Here is a 17,683-nt window from a genome sequence, read left to right on the forward strand (position 1 = left end):
GAATAGTGCTTGGCACACAGTAAGCGCTTAACATATACCATCATTATTAACAAGCGCTTAGTACAGTATTGAGTAGTAACTGCTCCATAACTACAATTGAATGAACGAACAAGAAACAGACACATTCCCCGCACGCATGGTGACCCTATCCACCAGCGCAGGAAATCCGGGCAGTCTCCGGAGGAAATTCATTTACAGTCTTGCTCTTGGCCAAGACTTCTCTGGGGCAGACGGAGTCGGTGGAAACAAATTTGAAACGCCTCAGGTATTTGGTGAGGCTGCCCAGAATAAAACGTACATTACAAAATAAATAAATATGAAATTAAAGCTGACCATTTTGATATTACAGGAAGAGAAGAATGATCGTTTCATCGATTTTGGAGGGATTCTCTGGAATGTTGCCTGGGAGTACTTAGCAAGAATCTTTAAGTCATAGCAAAGATGGTGAGATTCTGCCCTTTCCCTAGTTTAGTGTTGAAAGCAAATTTCAATTTCCATAGAATGGCCATTTTCCCACACATGTAACATGGCAATAATTCAGTATTAAAACAGAGATACCGTGAGGTTTATCGATAATGTAGCTGGATGAAATGAATCTGCTGTTTTGGGGGGCTTTTTGAAAAAAAGTGTATGGACTATTGAGGAATATTTGGTGTGTGGGAGGAGACTGTGTTTTCCAGATTCAGGGCAGGACAGAGTCCAAGTTCCAGGGAGGTTTGGCCAAGCTGCCAAGAAAGGAAAAGGGAGAGAGAGGGAGAGAGGGAGAGAGAGAGAGACAGAGACAGAGACAGAGACACAGAGAGACAGAGAGAAAGGAAAAAGAAAAAGAAAGAAAAAGAGAGAAACAGAGAAAGAAAAAAGAGAGAAAGAGAGCAAAAAAGAGAAACAAAAAGAGAGAGAAAGTGAAAGAAAGAGAAAAAAAGAGTGCAAAAGAGAGAAAGAGAGAGAGAAACAGAGAGAGCAAAAGAGAGAGATAAAGAAAGAGAGCAAAAGAGAGAAAAAGAAAGAGAGAGAAAGAGAGAGCAAAAGAGAGAGAAAGATAGAAAGAAAGAGAGAAAGAAAGAGAAAGAGAGCAAAAGAGAGAGAGAAAGAAAAAGAGAGAGAGCAAAAAAGGGCAAAAGAAAGAGAGAAAAAGAGAAAAACAGAGAGAGATAGAGAGAGAAAGAGAGAGAGAGAAAGAGAAAGAGAGCAAAAGAGAGAAAGAGAAAAAGAAAGATAGAGAGAAAGAAAGAGAGAGAGAGCAAAAGAGAGAGAAAGAAAAAAGAGAAAGAGCAAAAAAGAGAGAAAGAAAAAGAGAAAGAGAAAAAGAGGGCAAAAGAGAAAGAGAGAGAAAAAAGAGAAAAACAGAGAGAGAGTGAGCAAAAGAGAAAGAGAAAGAGAGAGATCAAAAGAGAGATAAAAAGAGAGAAAGAGAAAGAGAGATAAAAAGAGAGAGATAAAAAGAGAGAAAGAGAAAAAGAAAGAGCAAAAGAGAGAGAAAGAAAAAGAGCAAAAGAGAAAGAGAAAAAAGAGAAAGAGAGGAAAGAGAGAGATAAGGAGAGAGCTCAAAAGAGAGAAAAAGAGAGAAAGAGATCGAGATAAAAAGAGAGAGATAAAAAGAGAGAAAGAGAAAAAGAGAGAGAAAGAGAGAGCAAAAGAGAGAGAAAGAAAAAGAGCAAAAGAGAAAGAAAAAAGAGAGAAAGAGGAAAGAGAGAAAGAAAAAGAGAGAGCAAAAAAGAGAGAAAGAGAAAGAGAAAAAAGGGCAAAAGGGAGAAAGAGAAAAAGAGAGAAAAACAGAGAGATAAAGAGAAAGAGAGAGAGCAAGAGAGAGAAAAAGAGAGAAAGAGAAAGAAAGAAAGAGAGTGAGAGAGAGAAAGAGAAAAAGAGAGAAAGAGAGCAAAAGAGAGAGAAAGAAAAAAGAGAAAGAGCAAAAAAGAGAAAGAGAAAGAGAAAAAGAGGACAAAAGAGAGAAAGAGAAAGGGAGAGAAAAAAGAAAAACAGAGTGAGCAAAAGGGAGAGATAAAGAGAAAGAGAGAGATCAAAAGAGAGAGAGAAAGAGATAAAAAGAGAGAGAAAGAGAGAGAGCAAAAGAGAAAAAGAAAGAAAAAGAGAGATCAAAAGAGAAAGAAAGAGAGGAAAGAGAGAAAGGAAGAGGAAGGTGTAGGGGAGAGGGACAGAGTGACAGAAGGGGAGACCAGACACGGCCCCCCCCGCCCACCAACAACATACCCTCAAACAGAGAGAGAGAGAGAGAGACAGAGAGAGAGAGAGAGAGAGAGAGAGAGAGAGAGAGAGAGAGAGAGAGAGAGCTCCAGGAAGAAAGAGGGGGACCGGTGCACAGAAACAGAGGTGGAGCAGAAACACAGAGACAGTGACAGAGATGGGCTGGAGAGACACTGAGAGACAGAAGAAGTGTGAGAGATGAGCAGAGGCATAGACACACATACACACACAGAACAGACAGCAGGTAATAATAATAATGATCGTATTTGTCAAGCGCTTACTATGTGCCAAGCACTGTTCTAAGTGCTGGGGGAGATACAAGGTCATCAGTTTGTCCCTTGAGGGGCTCACAGGCTTCATCCCCATTTTACAGAGGAGGGAACTGAGGCCCAGAGAAGTGAAGTGACTCACCCGAAGTCACACAGCAGACAAGCGGCGGAAGCGGGATTAGAACCCACGACCTCTGACTGCCAAGCAGAGGCTCTTGCCACCGGGCCATGCTGCTTCTCTAGATCCAAGCGAAGCAGGTTGGACACAGTCCCTGCCCCTCGGGGGGGCCCACAATCTTCATCCCCATTTTGCTGATGAGGGAACTGAGGCCCAGAGAAGTGAAGTGATTCGCCCAAGGTTACCCGGCAGACAAGCGGCGGTGCCGGGATTAGAACCCAGGTCCTTCTGGCTCCCCTGCCCGGGCTCCAGTCTCTAGGCCACGATCTGTTGCAAGCTTATTTGGGTGGGAGGAAGCAGGTGGCACCAGGATGTGTGGAAAAGATTAATAATAATTAATAATAATTCATTAATAATAATGAATAATTAAGGTATTAAGCACCGACTCTGTGCCGCACTGGAATAGACAGAATTTCATCAGGTCTGATGGAGAGGGTGACCCCCGTCCACACCTGGGCCTTGTTTTTTCTGTCTGCCTTCCCCCTTCTAGACTGTCAGCCTGTTGTGGGCAGGGATCGTCTCTCTTCATTGCTGAATTGGACTTTCCAAGCGCTTAGTACAGTGCTCTGCACACAGTATTCAATCGTATTTATTTATTGAGCGCCTACCATGTGCAGAGCACTGGACTAAGCGCTTGGGGAGTACAAATCGGCCACAGAGAGAGATGGTCCCTACCCACCAGCGGGCTCACAGGCTAGAAGGGGGAGACAGACAACAAAACATATTAACAAAATAAAATAAATAGAATGGTAAATACGTACAAGTAAAATAAAGTAATAAATATATACAAACATATATAGTAAGCGCTTAACAAATAATAATAATAATAACGATGGCATTTGTAGTGCTTAGCAAATAATAATAATAATAATGATGGCCCACTGTTGGGTAGGGCCTGTCTCTATATGTTGCCAGCTTGTACTTCCCAAGCGCTTAGTACAGTGCTCTGCACACAGTAAGCGCTCAATAAATACGATTGATTGATTGATTGATTACTATGTGCGAAGCCCTGTTCTAAGCTCTGGGGAGAATAGAAGGTGATCAGGTGGTCCCCCATGGAGCTCAGTCTTCTCTTCATCCCCAAGGCGCTCAATAAATACGATGGAATGAATGAAGATGATTTCAATGAGAAGCAGCGCGGCTCAGTGGAAAGAGCCCGGGCTTTGGAGTCCAAGGTCATGGGTTCAAATCCCTGCTCCGCCAATTGCCAGCTGTGTGACTTTGGGCAAGTCACTTCAGTTCTCTGGGCCTCAGTGACCTCATCTGGAAAATGGGGATGAAGACTGTGAGCCCCCTGTGGGACAACCTCATCACCTTGTAAACTCCCCAGCGCTTAAAACAGTGCTTTGCATGTAGTAAGCGCTTAACAAATGCCATCATTATTATTATTATAGCATGGAGAAGGCCGTGGGTTCTGATCCTGGCTCTGACACTTCTCTGCTGTGTGAACTTGGGCAAGTCACTTCTCTGTGCCTTAGGTCCCTCATCTGTAAAATGGGGATGAAGACTGTGAGCCCCCCCGTGGGACAACCTGATCACCTTGTAACTTCCCCAGCGCTTAAAACAGCGCTTTGCACGTAGTAAGCGCTTAACAAATGCCATCATTGTTATTATTATAGCATGGAGAAGGTCGTGAGTTCTAATCCCGGCTCTGACACTTCTCTGCTGTGTGAACTTGGGCAAGTCACTTCTCTGTGCCTCAGTTCCCTCATCTGTAAAAAGGGGGTGAAGACTGTGAGCCCCCCGTGAGACAACCTGATCACCTTGTATCCTCCCCAGTGCTTAGAACAGTGCTTTGCACATACTAAGCGCTTAATAAATGCTGTCATTATTATTACTATTATTATTATTAATTTCCCCCCCGGAGGGAAGACCCAACCCTTGAGCGAGCACGCAGACCAACTTCTCTCTGACTCCAGCGAGCCCCGGCCGGCCCCCCGGGGAACGGGAATGTGCTGGGAGGCGGGAGAAATCCTGGCTTCAGCGTGGCTCCATAGAAAGAGCCCGGGCTTGGGAGTCAGAGGACCTGGGTTCTAATCCCGACTCCGCCACTTGGCAGCTGTGTGACTTTGGGCAAGTCACTTCACTTCTCTGGGCCTCAGTGACCTCATCTGTCAAATGGGGTTAAGACTGTGATCCCCACCTGGGACAACCTATGACCTTGTATCTACCACAGCGCTTAGAACAGTGCTTGGCACATAGTAAGCACTTAACAAATTCCATCATTCCATCATTGTTAGTATTATTATTAATGTTTCACTTCTCTGTGCCTCAGTTACCTCAAGTGGCCTAGTGGTAAGAACACAGGCTTGGGTGTCAGAGGATGTGGGACAGAGGACAAGACTGTGAGCCTCACGTGGGACAACCTGATGACCTTGTATCTACCCCAGCGCTTAGAACAGTGCTTCCCACATAGTAAGCGCTTAACAAATGCCATCATTGTTGGTATTATTATTATTATTGTTTCACTTCTCTGTGCCTCAGTTACCTCAAGAGGCCTAGTAGTAAGAGCAGAGGCTTGGGCGTCAGAGGACTTGGGACAGAGGACAAGACTGTGAGCCCCCCGTGGGACAACCTGATGACCTTGTACCTACCCCAGCGCTTAGAACAGTGTTTGGCAAGTAGTAAGCACTTAACAAATGCCATCATTGTTAGTATTATTATTATTATTATTATTGTTTCACTTCTCTGTGCCTCATTTACCTCAAGTGGCCTAGTAGTAAGAGCACAGGCTTGGGCATCAAAGGATGTAGGACAGAGGACAAGATTGTGAGCCCCACGTGGGACAACCTGATGACCTTGTATCTACCCCAGCGCTTAGAACGGTGCTTGGCACATAGTAAGCGCTTAACAAATGCCATCATTGTTAGTATTATTATTATTATTATTGTTTCACTTCTCTGTGCCTCAGTTACCTCAAGTGGCCTAGTTGTAAGAGCACAGGCTTTCGCATCAGAGGACGTAGGACAGAGGATAAGACTGTGAGCCCCACGTGGGACAACCTGATGACCTTGTATCTACCCCAGTGCTTAGAACGGTGCTTGGCACATAGTAAGTACTTAATAAATACCATTTAAAAATAGAAAGGCGGAAAAATCCAAGGTGGGCGGGAATGAAGGGCCTCCTCCATGGCCTTTCCGTTGAGCGGGAGGCCGCTGGGAGCTCGGGAGGCCCCAAATCCCGGGCGCGATTCCCAGCCGACCGGCCGCAGAAGCAGGAACTGGAAGAGGGGGATGTTTATCCCTGGGGCGGCTTCGTGGTTTTCCGTCGGCCTTTGGCGCAGGCCCCGGGTCTGTCTAGCAGATGGACAGAGAGGGGCCTGAGCTTTGAGAGGCAGGGCCAGGGAAAGGGAAGAGAGAAGCAGCGGGGCTCAGTGGAAAGAGCCCGGGTTTGGGAGTCAGAGGTCGTGGGTTCTAATCCCGGCCCTGCCACTTGTCAGCTGTGTGACTTTGGGCAAGTCACTTCATTACTCTGGGCCTCAGTTCTCTCGTCTGTCAAATGGGGATGAAGACCGGGAGCCCCCCGTGGGACAACCTGATCACCTTGTATCCTCCCCAGCGCTTAGAACAGTGCTTTGCCCATAGTAAGCGCTTAACAAATGCCATTATTATTATTATTATTATTATAGCATGGAGAAGGTCGTGGGTTCTAATCCTAGATCCGCCACTTCTCTGCTGGGTAAACTTGGGCAAGTCACTTCTCTGTGCCTCAGTTCCCTCATCTGTAAAATGGGGATGAAGACTGGGAGCCCCCCATGGAACAACCTGATCACCTTGTATCCTCCCCAGCGCTTAGAACAGTGCTTTACCCATAGTAAGCGCTTAACAAATGCCATCATCATTATTATTATAGCATGGAGAAGGTTGTGGGTCACTAATCCCGACTCTGCCACTTCTCTGCTGTGTGAAGTTGGGCAAGTCACTTCTCTGGGCCTCAGTTCCCTCATCTGTAAAATGGGGATGAAGGCTGTGAGCCCCCTGTGGGACAACCTGATCACCTAGTATCCTCCCCAGGGCTTAGAATGGTGCTTGGCACATCGTAAGTGCTTAATAAATGCCATCGTTATTATCATTAACAATTATATCATTATTACTTATATATAATAATTATTATACATTATATTTTAATATATTATTATACGATTATATTATAATTATTACTTGTATAATTATTAGCACATATAATAATTATAATTTATTATACATTATATTATAATATAATATTATTATATGATTATATCATATAATTATTACTTATATATAATTACTAGCATATATAATATATATCATATATTATATATTATATATTACAGTGCAATATATTATCATTATATGATCATACCATTATATTATACTTATTACTTATATATAATTATTATTATATATAATATGTATTATATTATAATATAGTATTATATGATTATACCATTATATTATAATTATTACTTATATATAATATAATTATTAATATATCACATATAATATATTATATATCGCTAATAATATATATAATACTATATATTATATATCATACTATACTTTATTATTATATGATTATATCATTATATTATAATTATTACTTATATGTGCTTAATAATAATGATGATAATAATAATGATAATAATAATAATGTAATAATACTACCACTACTACTACTACTACTACTACTACTACTAATAATAATAATAATAATAATAATAATAATAATAATGATAATGGCATTTATTAAGCGCTTACGATGTGCCTAACACCATTCTAAGCATGATGGCATTTACTAAGCGCCTACGATGTGCCAAGCACCGTTCTAAGCACTGGGCCTCAGTTCCCTCATCTGTAAAATGGGGATTGCCCCTCACAGGGTGGCACCTGAGGGGTTTTCAGTCCCCTACCAGTCTCGACTACGGGAGGAAGAGGGAAGGGGAGGCCTACCCATTCCATGCCCAGCTTGGGCAGTGGCTAGCGAGTGGCAGGCCATCGGCTACAGGTCAAAACTCCCCCACGCCGGGCAGCGGCGGCCCGGGAGAGAGTCCAGAGCGGAGACTCAAGTTTCCCAAGCGGAAGGAGGCGAGAGCTCACCTCCTCCAGGAGGCCTTCCCAGACTGAGCCCCCTTTTTTCTCTCCTCCTCCCCATCCCTCCCGCCCTACCTCCTTCCCCTCCCCACAGCACCTGGATAGATGTTTGTACAGATTGATTACTCTATTTGACTTGGACATATTTACTATTCTATTTATTTTGTTAACGATGTGCATCTAGCTTTATTTTCATTTATTCTGATAATAATAATAATGATAACATTTATTAAGCACTTACTATGTACAAAGCACTGTTCTAAGCACTGGGGAGGTTACAAGGTGATCAGGTTGTCCCACGGGGGGCTCACAGTCTTCATCCCCATTTTCCAGATGAGGTCACTGAGGCACAGAGAAACGTTCAGTCGTATTTAGTGAGCGCTTACGGTGTGCAGAGCACTGTACTAAGCGCTTGGGAAGTCCAAGTTGGCAACATATAGAGACGGTCCCCACCCAACAGTGGGCTCACAGTCTAGAAGAAGCAGCATGGCTCAGTGGAAAGAGCCCGGGCTTTGGAGTCAGAGGTCATGAGTTCAAATCCCGGCTCCGCCAACTGTCAGCTGTGTGACTTTGGCCAAGTCACTTCACTTCTCTGGGCCTCAGTTACCTCATCTGTAAAATGGGGATGAAGACTGCGAGCCCCACGTGGGACAACCTGATCACCTTGTAACCTCCCCAGTGCTTAGAACAGTGCTTTGCACATAGTAAGCGCTTAATAAATGCCATCATTAGAAGAGAAGTGAAGTGAGTTGCCCAAAGTCACACAGCTGACAATTGGCGGAGCCGGGATTTGAACCCATGACCTGTGACTCCAAAGCCCAGGCTCTTTCCACTGAGCCACACTGCTTCTCTGATGACACCTGTCTACACGTTTTGTTTTGTTGTCTGTCTCCCCCTTCTAGACTGTGAGCCATCATTATTATTAATTTATGAGCCATCATAAATGCCATCATTATTATTATTATTATTAACAGTGCTTTGCACATATTAAGCGCTTAATAAATGCCATGGTTATCATTATTAATAATAATAATAATAATTCTGGTATTTGTTAAGCGCTTACTATGTGCCAAACACTGTTCTAAGCGCTGGGGGAGATACAAGGTCATCAGGTTGTGAAGGCGACTTTGGATTTGTGATTGTCGAGCCTTCCCCAACCTAGAAACCGCCCCTGCCGCTGACCTGTCCGTCTCACGGTCAGTCAGTCAGTCGAGTGTATCTATTGAACGCTTCCCATGGGCGGAGCGCTGTACTAAGCGCTCGGGAGAGTCCAGAACAGTCTACCAGACACGTTCCCCACCCGCAACGAGCTCACGGTCTAGAGTGGGTGACCCTCGAGCTGGAGGCGGCTGCCCGACTCCTAGGCCGGGCAAGGTCAAAGTTCACCACGGGTTTTCCCGGTGGGAAGAGAGTCCGGAAAGGGCCCGGGAGCCATCCGGCAGGCTTCCCAGCCCCGTCCGGCACCTGGCTCCCGTCCCTTCTGTCCCTCCACCCTCGGCATTCCTCCCGGCCTTCCAGGTGGAACGGGAGGCCTGGGATAGGCCCAGTCCTCCCCCCGTCCTCCCGTCGGCCGGGGTTAGCGGCCGACCGCGCTGCCTCGGGAGCCCCCAGAGACCCCCATTGTTTTGTTTTAATGGCATTTATTAAGCGCTTACTATGTGCAAAGCACTGTTCTAAGCGCTGGGAAGGTTACAAGGTGACCAGGTTGTCCCACGGGGGGCTCACAGTCTTCATCCCCATTTTCCAGATGAGGGAACTGAGGCCCAGAGAAGCTAAGCGACTTGCCCAAAGTCACCCAGCTGGTAAGTGGCGGAGCGGGATTTGAACCCATGACCTCTGACTCCAAAGCCCGGGTTCTTTTTCCACCGAGCCACGCTGCTTCAAGTGAGTCGGTACCCCCGGCTTTGGACCCCACAGGGATGCTACAGAAGCCCAGAGGTGGGCGGGAGGTCCGGCCCGGCCCCGGTCCACGTGGTAGCGGGTCTCGGACCGGCGGCCGAGGCCTCATCGCATCCCCCTGTTGCCAACTTGTCCTTCCCAAGCGCTTAGTCCAGTGCTCTGCACACAGTAAGCGCTCAATAAATACCATTGAATGAATCATCATCATCATCAATCGTATTTATTGAGCGCTTACTATGTGCAGAGCACTGGACTAAGTGCTTGGGAAGTACAAATTGGCAACATATAGAGACAGTCCCTACCCAACAGTGGGCTCACAGTCTAAAAGGGGGAGACAGAGAACAAAACCAAACATACTAACAAAATAAAATAAATAGAATAGATGTGTATGAGTCAAATAAATAAATAAATAAATAGAGTAATAAATATGTACAAACATATATACATATATACATGAATGAATGAATGAATGAACGAATCCCCCTGGGCCTCCACAATCCCACCCTCGGCCCGCTTGGAAGTCAGCTACTGGAAGGTGGGTGGGATGGGGAGGAGCGGAAAGACCCCAGGTTTGGGAGTCAGAGGTCATGGGTTCTAATCCCGGCCCCGCCACCTGTCAGCTGCGTGACTCTGGGCAAGTCCCTTCACTTCTCTGGGCCTCGGTTCCCTCATCTGTAATAATAATAATAATGATAATGGCATTTGTTAAGCGCTTACTATGTGCGAAACACTGTTCTAAGCGCTGGGGAGGATACAAGGTGATCAGGTTGTCCCACTCGGGGCTAACAGTCTTAATCCCCATTTTCCAGATGAGGTTACTGAGGCTCGGAGAAGTTAAGTGACTTGCCCAAGGTCACACAGCAGACATGTGGGGAAGCTGGGATTCGAACCCACGACCTCTTACTCCCAAGCCCGGGCTGTTTCCACTGAGCCACGCTGCTCCCATCTGTAAAATGGGGATGAAGACTGTGAGCCCCACGTGGGACAACCTGATCACCTTGTATCTATCCCAGTGCTTAGAACAGTGCTTGGCACATAGTAAGCGCTTACAAATACCTTTATTATTATTACTTTGGGGGGTTTCCTTGCCCCAAGGATGCTCGTTATGGGCAGGGAATGCATCTGTTCTGTTGTCCTATTGGACTCTCCCAAGTGCTTAGTACAGTGCTCTGCACACATAAGCGTTCAGTAAAAACCATCCATCGACTAGCCAACTAAAGGAGAAACAGGAAGCGGCAGTGAAGGAAATAATGATAACAATAATAATGATGATAGTAATAATGATGGTATTTGTTAAGTGCTTACTATGTGCCAAGCACTGTTCTAAGCACCAGGGAGATACAGGGGAATTCATTCAATTGTATTTATTGAGCACCTACTGTGTGCAGAGCACTGTTCTAAGCGCTTGAATAACAGGTTGCCCTACATGAGGTTCACAGTTTTAATCCCCATTTTACAGATGAGGGCACTGAGGCCCAGAGAAGTGAGGTGACTTACCCAAGGCCACACAGCAGACAGTAATAATAATGATGGCATTTATTAAGCGCTTACTCTGTGCAAAGCACTGTTCTAAGAGCTGGGGAAATTACAAGGTGATCAGGTTGTCCCACGTGGGGCTCACAGTCTTCATCCCCATTTTACAGATGAGGGCACTGAAGCCCAGAGAAGTGAGGTGACTTGCCCAAGGTCACACAGCAGACAATAATGAAAATGATGGCATTTATTAAGCGCTTACTATATGCAAAGCACTGTTCTAAGCGCTGGGGAAATTACAAGGTGATCAGGTTGTCCCACGTGGGGCTCACAGTCTTCATCCCCATTTTACAGATGAGGAAACTGAGGCCCAGAGGAGTGAGGTGACTTGCTCAAGGTCACACAGCAGACAATAATAATAATGATGATGGCATTTATTAAGCACTTACTATGGGCAAAGCACTGTTCTAAGCGCTGGGGAAATTACAAGGTGATCAGGTTGTTCCACGTGGGGCTCAGAGTCTTCATCCCCATTTTACAGATGAGGGCACTGAGGCCCAGAGAAGTGAGGTGACTTGCCCAAGGTCCCACAGCAGACAATAATAATAATGTTGATGGTATTTATTAAGCGCTTATTATTGGCAAAGCACTGTTCTAAGCACTGGGGAAATTACAAGGTGATCAGGTTGTCCCACGTGGGGCTCACAGTCTTCATCCTCATTTTACAGATGAGGGAACTGAGGCCCAGAGGAGTGAGGTGACTTGCCCAAGGTCACACAGCAGACAATAATAATAATGATGGCATTTATTAAGTGCTTACTAAACACTGTACTAGGCGCTGGGGAAATTACAAGGTGATCAGGTTGTCCCATGTGGGGCTCACAGTCTTCATCCCCATTTTACAGATGAGGGCACTGAGGCCCAGAGAAGTGAGGTGACTTGCTCAAGGTCACACAGCAGACAATAATAATAATGATGGCATTTATTAAGCGCTTACTAAGCACAGTTCTAAGCGCTGGGGAAATTACAAGGTGATCAGGTTGTCCCACGTGGGGCTCACAGTCTTCATTCCCATTTTACAGATGAGGGCACTGAGGCCCAGAGAAGTGAAGTGACTTGCCCAAAGAAAGCGGTGGAACCGGGATTAGAACCCGTGTCTTCTGACCCCCAAGCCCGGGCTCTTGACACTAAGCCAGGCTGCTTCTCTACAGCGGGGTAGGGAGGGAGGGAGAGCAGGTGAGCCCCCTGAACCCCCTCCATGCTCTCCCCATCCCCGCCACCCTACCTCCTTCCCCTCCCCACAGCACCCGGATAGATGTTTGTACAGATTTATTACTCTATTTATTTTACTTGTACAGATTTACTATTCTAATTATTTCATTTTGTTAATATGTTTTGTTTTGTTGTCTGTCTCCCCCTTCTAGACTGTGAGCCCGCTGTTGGGTAGGGACCGTCTCTAGATGCTGCCAACTTGGACTTCCCAAGCGCTTAGTACAGTGCTCTGCACACACTAAGCGCTCAATAAATACAATTAAATGAATAAATGAATATTTACTATTCTATTTATTTCATTTTGTTAATATGTTTGGTTTTGTTGTCCGTCTCCCCCTTCTAGACTGTGAGCCCGCTGTTGGGTAGGGACCGTCTCTAGATGTTGCCAACTTGGACTTCCCAAGCGCTTAGTCCAGTGCTCTGCACACAGTAAGCGCTCAATAAATACGATTGAATGAATGAATGAATGAATATTTCCTGTTCTATTTATTTCACTTTGTTAATATGTTTTGTTTTGTTGTCTGTCTCCCCCTTCTAAATTGTGAGCCCGCTGTTGGGTAGGGACCGTCTGTAGATGTTGCCAACTTGGACTTCCCAGGCACTTAGTCCAGTGCTCTGCACACAGTAAGCGCTCAATAAATACAACTGAATGAATGAATGAATATTTACTATTCTATTTATTTCATTTTGTTAATGTGTTTTGTTTTGTCATCTGTCTCCCCTTTCTAGCTTGTGAGCCCGCTGTTGGGTAGGGACCATCTCTCTATGTTGCCAACTTGGACTTCCCAAGTGCTTAGTCCAGTGCTCTGCATGCAGTAAGCACTCAATAAATACAATTGAATGAGTGAATATTTACTATTCTATTTATTTCATTTTGTTAATATGTTTTGTTTTGTTGTCTGTCTCCCCCTTCTAGCTTGTGAGCCCGCTGTTGGGTAGGGACCATCTCTCTATGTTGCCAACTTGGACTTCCCAAGCGCTTAGTCCAGTGCTCTGCACATGGTAAGAGCTCAATAAATAGAGAAGCAGCGTGGCTCAGTGGAAAGAGCCCGGGCTTTGGAGTCAGAGGTCATGGGTTCAAATTCCGGCTCCGCCAATAGTCAGCTGTGTGACTTTGGACAAGTCATTTCACTTATCTGGGCCTAAGTTCCCTCATCTGGAAAATGGGGATGAAGACTGTGAGCCCCCAGTGGGACAACCTGATCACCTTGTAACCTCCCCAGCGCTTCGAACAGTGCTTTGCACATAGTAGGTGCTTAATACATACTATTATTATTGTTAATAAATATGATTGTAGCCCACTGTTGGGTAGGGACTGTCTGTATATGTTGCCAACTTGGACTTCCCAAGCGCTTAGTCCAGTGCTCTGCACACAGTAAGCGCTCAATAAATACTATTGATTGATTGATTGGATTGATTGAATGTATGAATGAAAGGTAGGCCGGGCGGCCTCGGTGGTCTCAGTCCCATTGAGCGACAGGGATCCTGCCCAAGACCCTGGTAATGCAGGTCTGGGCCATTCCACCCATCCCCCTCCAATCCATCCATTTGTTTTCTTCCCCCCCTGTAGTATTTGCTAAGCGCTTTTACTATGAGCCGGGCACTGTTCTAAACGCTTCTCTCATTCATTCATTCAATCGTATTTATTGAGCGCTTACTGTGTGCAGAGCACTGTACTGAGCCCACTGTTGGGTAGGGACTGTCTCTATATGTTGCCAACTTGTACTTCCCAAGCGCTTAGTACAGTGCTGTACACACGGTAAGCGCTCAATAAATACAATTGATTGATTGATAGAAGGGGGAGACAGACAACAAAACAAAACATGTAGACAGGTGTCAAGGTCATCAGAACAAATAGAATTAAAGCTAAATGCATTCATTCATTCAATCATATTTATTGAGCGCTTACTGTGTGCAGAGCACTGTACTAAGCGCTTGGGAAGTACAAGTCGGCAACATATAGAGACGGTCCCTATCCAACAGCGGGCTCACAGTCTAGGAAGGGGATTATTATTATCTGTAAAAGGGGGATTAAGAGTGTGAGCCTCATGTGGGACAGGGACTGTATGCAACCTGATTAGCTTGTGCCCACCCCAGTGCTTAGAACAGTGCTCGGACGCATAGTAAGCTCTTAACAAATAATAATAATAATAATAATAATAATAATAATAGCATTTATTAAGCACTTACTATATGGAAAGCACTGTTCTAAGCGCTGGGGAGGTTACAAGGTGATCAGGTTATCCCACGGGGGGACAGTAGGATATTTCTATTATTAATAGAAATAAATAAAAAGCAGGGTGGGGCTGGGAGAGGGGATAATAATGATGATAATAATAATAATGGCATTAAGCGCTTACTATTTGCAAGGCACTGTTCTAAGCGCTGGGGAGGTTACAAGGTGATCAGGTTGTCCCACGGGGTGACAGACATTAATAGAAATAAACAAAAAGCAGGGTGGGGCTGGGAAAGGGGATAATAATAATAATGATAATAATGATGGCATTTATTAAGCACTTACTATGTGCAAAGCACTGTTCAAAGCGCTGGGGAGATTACAAGGTAATCAGGTTGTCCCACGGGGGGCTCACAGTCTTCATCCCCATTTTACAGATGAGGGAACTGAGGCTCGGAGAAGTGAAGGGATTTGCCCAAAGTCACACAGCTGGCAATTGGCGGAGCTGGGATTTGAACCCATGACCTCTGACTCCGAAGCCTGTGTTCTTTCCACTGAGCCACGTGGCTTCTCAAAATGCCATAATATTATTATTATTATTATTATTATTATTATTATTATTACTATAATTATAATTATAACATATAACATATAATATAATATAACATAACATAACAACATAACATAACATAAAACATAACAGAATATAATATAACATAACATAACATAATATAATATAACATAATACAATATAATAATATAATACAATACAATATAATATAATATAAAATATAATAAAATAAAATATGATCTAGCACACTATAAAATATAATATAATATATGCAATATAATATAATATAATATAACATAACATAACATAAAACATAACATAATATAATATAGCATAATATAACATAATATAACATAATATAATATAATATAACATAACATAACATAATAAATATAATATAATATAACATAATATATATAATATAATATAATATAATATGCAATTAATTATATAATTGTATAAACATATAATATAGCAGATTATATAATATGCATTATGTTATATAATCTGCTATATTATATTATGTTATGTTATGTTATGTTACGTTATGTCATATTATATTATGTTTGTTATGTTATGTTGTTATGTTATGTTATGTTATGTTATATGTTATGTTATGTTATGTTATAGTATATTATGTTATGTTATGTTATATGTTATGTTATGTTATGTTATATTATATTATGTTATGTTATATTATACTGATATAATATATAATTATATAATAAGGATAACGACAATAATAACGATACTAATAATCATTATTATCATTATTCCAAACAGGACTAAAGCTCATCCGGCTCCGCACCGACAGATCTCCGATGATCTCAGGTGGCGGCCTCAGCCCCTGCCAGCTTGGATCGGTTTATGGAAACAAGGCTTAGCAGACAAATATTGACGGCGAACGCCTTGTTCAAATAAAACATTCCTGTTTCTTTCCTCTCCCCCCTAACCAAGAACCCACCGAGCTCCGGCATTTCGGGTCCGGAAAGACGAGGGAGACTCCAAAGAGGTGAGGCGAAAACCACCGCTTTCTTGACTATCTCTATCTGTTTCCAATTTGTACATCCCGAGTGCTCAGTCCAGTGCTCCGCACATAGTAAGCGCTCAATAAATATGATTGAATGAACGAAAGAATGACTTTCGCCCGCTCCGCGGCTTTCGGGTGACCGTGTTTTAGGCGGATGGTCTGTGATGATGATGATGATGGCATTTGCTAAGCGCTTACTATGTGCAAAGCGCTGTTCTGAGCGCTGGGCCTAAGCACTGTCCTAAGGTCTGTGGCCTTTCCCTGAGTGGAGGAGGGTCTTGGGAGGAGTATTCATTCATTCATTCATTCAATATTATTTATTGAGCGCTTACTGTGTGCAGAGCACTGTACTAAGCGCTTGGAAAGTACAATACAGCAATAGAGAGGGACAATCCCTGCCCACACTGGGCTCACGTGTTCATTTATTCATTCGGTTGTATTTATTGAGCATTTACTGTGTGCAGATCACTGTACTAAGCGCTTGGAAAGTACAATACAGCAATAGAGAGGGACAATCCCTGCCCACACTGGGCTCACGTGTTCATTTATTCATTCGGTTGTATTTATTGAGCGCTTACTGTCTGCAGATCACTGGACTAAGCGCTTGGAAAGTACAATACAGCAATAGAGAGGGACAAATCCCTGCCCACACTGGGCTCACGTGTTCATTTATTCATTCGGTTGTATTTATTGAGCGCTTACTGTGTGCAGAGCACTGTACTAAGCGCTTGGAAAGTACAATACAGCAATAGAGAGGGACAAATCCATGCCCACACTGGGCTCACGTGTTCATTTATTCATTCGGTTGTATTTATTGAGCGCTTACTGTGTGCAGAGCACTGGACTAAGCGCTTGGGAAGTACAAGTTGGCAACATATAGAGACGGTCCCTACCCAACGACAGGCTCACAGTCTAGAAGGGGGAGACAGACAACAAAACAAAGCATATTAACAAAATAAAATAAATAGAATAGTCAATATGTACAAGTAAAATAAATAGAGTATGCAGCTGTAGGTTTTTCACCATTCAACCAAATTGCGGAGCACATTCCGCCGGTGTGTGAGTGGTGGGGTGTGTATGTAGTTGTCCTTTGAATTAAAAGAATAATAATAATAATAATAATAATAATAATAATAATAATGTTGGTATTTATTAAGCGCTTACTATGTGCCAAGCACTGTTCTAAGCGCTGGGGTATATTCAAGGTAATCAGGTTGTCCCACATGAGACTCCCAGTCTTCATCCCCATTTTCCAGATGAGGGAACTGAGGCCCAGAGAAGTGAAGCGACTTGCCCAAATCACCCAGCTGACAATTGGCGGAGCCGGGATTTGGCTCAGTGCGAAGAGCACGGGATTTGGAGTCAGAGGTCATGGGTTCAAATCCCAGCTCTGCCAACTGTCAGCTGTGTGACTTTGGGCAAGTCACTTCACTTCTCTGGGCCTCAGTTCCCTCATCTGTAAAATGAGAATGAAGGCTGTGAGCCCCCCGTGGGACAACCTGATCACCTTGTAACCTCCCCAGCGCTTAGAACAGTGCTTTGCA

The 17,683-nt window shown here is 43.9% G+C and overlaps 1 protein-coding gene across 1 annotated transcript in view; it reads left to right on the forward strand.

The window, feature by feature from the left end:
- The first annotated feature begins 368 nt into the window (after nt 1-368).
- Nucleotides 369-17,683, forward strand: part of SPATS2L (spermatogenesis associated serine rich 2 like) — an 83,281-nt gene continuing 65,966 nt past the window's right edge. The window contains exons 1-2 of the mRNA XM_038749472.1: nt 369-444; nt 15,893-16,121. The gene's annotated coding sequence lies outside the window, so the exon portion shown is untranslated. The remainder of the gene's footprint in view (nt 445-15,892; nt 16,122-17,683) is intronic.

This window comes from Tachyglossus aculeatus, chromosome 7 (assembly GCF_015852505.1).
Source record: "Tachyglossus aculeatus isolate mTacAcu1 chromosome 7, mTacAcu1.pri, whole genome shotgun sequence".
Lineage (NCBI taxonomy): Eukaryota > Metazoa > Chordata > Mammalia > Monotremata > Tachyglossidae > Tachyglossus > Tachyglossus aculeatus.